The sequence below is a fragment of the Thermobia domestica genome, chromosome 4, assembly GCF_964235325.1.
Source record: "Thermobia domestica chromosome 4, izTheDome1.hap1.1, whole genome shotgun sequence".
Lineage (NCBI taxonomy): Eukaryota > Metazoa > Arthropoda > Insecta > Zygentoma > Lepismatidae > Thermobia > Thermobia domestica.
This window is the reverse complement of record NC_137457.1, coordinates 25,474,374-25,477,683: the sequence shown is the minus strand read 5'-3', so window position 1 is coordinate 25,477,683 and position 3,310 is coordinate 25,474,374.

Below are 3,310 nucleotides of genomic sequence, written 5' to 3'. Positions count from 1 at the left end.
AGCTCTTTATACTCTTAAATAACGAAAGTGTAAGAAGAGATTTGAGTTCTTACTCATGAACATCTTAAAATTCTGTCTGGAAAATTGTGTGATCAGATTATTTCATAAATTTGGGAAACAAATAAATAGAAGGGATAATATTATTCATAGTAATGAATAATGACGCTTGTTTTGCAGAAGTTATATTGAAACTGGGAATTAATTACCAACTTATACTTTTAATTCCACACATGCCATTAAATGAATGTTTTTACTCTTAGAAAATGAAATACAGTAAGTACTGCAAGCATATGCTATGACATTTAAAGAAATATGCAATTGCAATATTAATTGCTTTGAATTACAATTAAAACGTAATTCCTGTAGCTTTCTTAACTCCACGGGAAGACAAATATCCAATACGTACTCACGCAACGGCAAATATATGGCACCATTTTTTTCTATGAAACAGTAGTACATACAAAACCTTTACCAGGGTGTCCACATACTGGAAAATAAGTGATAGTCAGGGGGAGGTCAGGGAAGTAAAAATGTATCAGTTGAAGTCAGGGAAATGGCAGATTGGTCAGGGAAAGTCAGGGAAAAATCGATTTAGGTCCATTGTTCAATTGCTGAATTTATGAAATAAGGTTGATTTCTTTACTGTTACTGGATGCAAAATGTAGTGTTCTCAATGATGATATTGAGGGAGGCAGTGTTCTCTGATATAGTTGTTGAAACTAATTTTCTGCGAAAAACACATATCTAACTGCATCCTGGCATATTTGCTCAAAAGGGTAGACGCGGTTCTAGAAGAATTGCATGGTGGCAAGAGAATATCTGGACAAGTGGCTGAGAACGCGAAGAAATAGTACCTCCAGCTCACAGTGAAAGCTCAGACGGAAGAATTTAAGGAACACTAGAATGAAATGAAATTTGTCAGTTTTACGTCCCACGGTTTATGCCGGTTAGGCTAAAGGAGACGGTGATGATGAGAAATGAATGAAACAGTGGAATGAAGAAAGTGGGAGGAAACGGGGGAACCCTAAGAAAACCCACGAGTACGGAGGAACACTCGAATGAATTCATAGCCAATGATAGAGATGGTATTTGACTTGATGAGTTTTTTACTAAGTCTTAGGAAATGGAAAGAATTTCGTTGACTTATGGTCAGTTATGAAATTGTGTTTTATCTTCTTTCACGGAAACGCATTTTTTGAAAGTGGTTTCACAATAAATAAAATTATCATTGTTGACAATTTACAAGAAGAATCTCTGGTGGCTCAACGGATCATATATGATTCTGTTATGAGAATAAGTGAATCATCAGGATTAATAATTACAAGAGGTATGATAAATTCAGTGCGAAGTTCAATGACACAATATCAGGTGTATTTGGAAAAGAAAAGAGAAATAAATGCTGGAGACGAGAAGAGGAGAGAGAAACAGAAGATTCAGCAACAACTAAAGGAGCTGGAGGAAGAAGAAGAGAAGATTAAACTGCAGAGACAACAAGAATGATATTCAGATCAATGAAAAGAAAACTATGGGAGGAAGAATGAAAACAAATTTCTAAATTGATTGCATTTAACAACTGCACAAGCAAAAGTATGTGTTACACAATGTGTGTGTGTGTTTTTTTTTAATAATCAGTAAAAGCATGCATGAAGTGTTTATTACTTTAGGCAATATTATAATGCTGTGTAATTGGTATTATAATGTGTAAGCATATAATTTGTAATTTTTTCATATCTTAAGTACTCTGTATACTGCACACTTTCGTTTGTAACTTTACGTATGTAGGCATAATCAATATCGGCCTAATGCATATGTTTGTAAATTTACATTCCTTTGGAAAGAAAATTGAAAAAGAAATAAAACAGAAGCGGAAGAGAACAAGGCCAACTATAGGGAGTGTGGAGGCTGAAGTTTTTCTTTCTTTTTTCTATATTTTTAAGTTACTCAGGGGTCAGGGAAATCTGGAACTTTCGTCATGGAAAATCAGGGAAAAGTCAGAGATCTTTTCTCCAAATTGTGTGGACACCCTGTTTACCTTTCCAAATGAAATTATATAAATTAAGGCGTCACTTCAAAAAAGTGGGGGGGGGGGCAACTGCCCCCTCTTGCTTCTCCTAATCGCCGCCCATGCTAGGCTCATATATTTTTAGACAATGTCTACTGAAACAAACAGTGATAAATGAGAATGAAGAAAATATTACATTAGATTATCTGGTGTAGTGCTAAACGTAACTGTTTGAATCATCGACTCGAAGACACACGCATTATTGGTAATTTAGGGACAAGTAGCTTATCTAGGGAACTTGGAGAGTCAATTACCATTAAAATCTTTACAAAAGTAACTAACAACGTTTTCAACAGCTCCTCTAGAGGCTTTTGGACAAAGCTGGCGAATTATTACAGTGCTTTGCTTTTTATTTAAGATTTTGATGTTACTTACTGAGCAATTTTAAAAATAAAAAATGCAAATCATTATTTGAGTACCACCGTTCACAATTTGGGAATAACCTGTATGATTCGTGATGTCGCCACCTGAATATCCAATATGTCACAAATACGAGAATTTCTCTGTGGGTCGTTACACCTGACAACACAATCCACCTTAAGGGTAGTGATGCATCAGGTCAATTGACACTTGTCCGTTCGAGACAGGGTGAGGAGAAACATTTTTGCGGGCGAATTGTGCAACGTATTGGGAAACTTTTCTAGAATAGGGCCAAAGAAAAAGAAAATAAACAGGCGGCTAATATAATTTATGAAAACAGGTCAATTTGATGTAATTCTTGTAGATTCATGAATTCCAGTTTTTCAATCTGATTCGAACTGGAATACAATGACTTAGAAATAAAGTTAATCCTCATCTGTCGCACTGTTTCTCATATGACTTGAAGAAACTATTCTTCATCTCATTCGTCAGATTAAGTATCATGTCGCTCGTCTTAAAGAACACTTTTACGGGCAGTATTTTTCATATAATTTTGAACAAATGCTTTACTATATTTATTTATAGTGCAAGGTATAATTAACGGCCCTGTGTAATTAACCCCTTAAGCGTGTGGACCGCTTATAAGCGTCACGGCCGATATAAGGTTTGATGGGTAAACACATACTAAGCGATTTTGAAGCTTGTTTCACTTTCTTTCCTTGTGTAGACAGAGGCGGATAGGCATCATTTGGGGAGCGCGGGCGCTTTTTTCCCACAAGAACCACTAGTACCTGAATGTCACAAATCAAGTGCACAATTTTCATTCTACATTAAGTCAACACTATTAACAATTAACAATTAAAACTCATATATTCTTTCATCAGCATA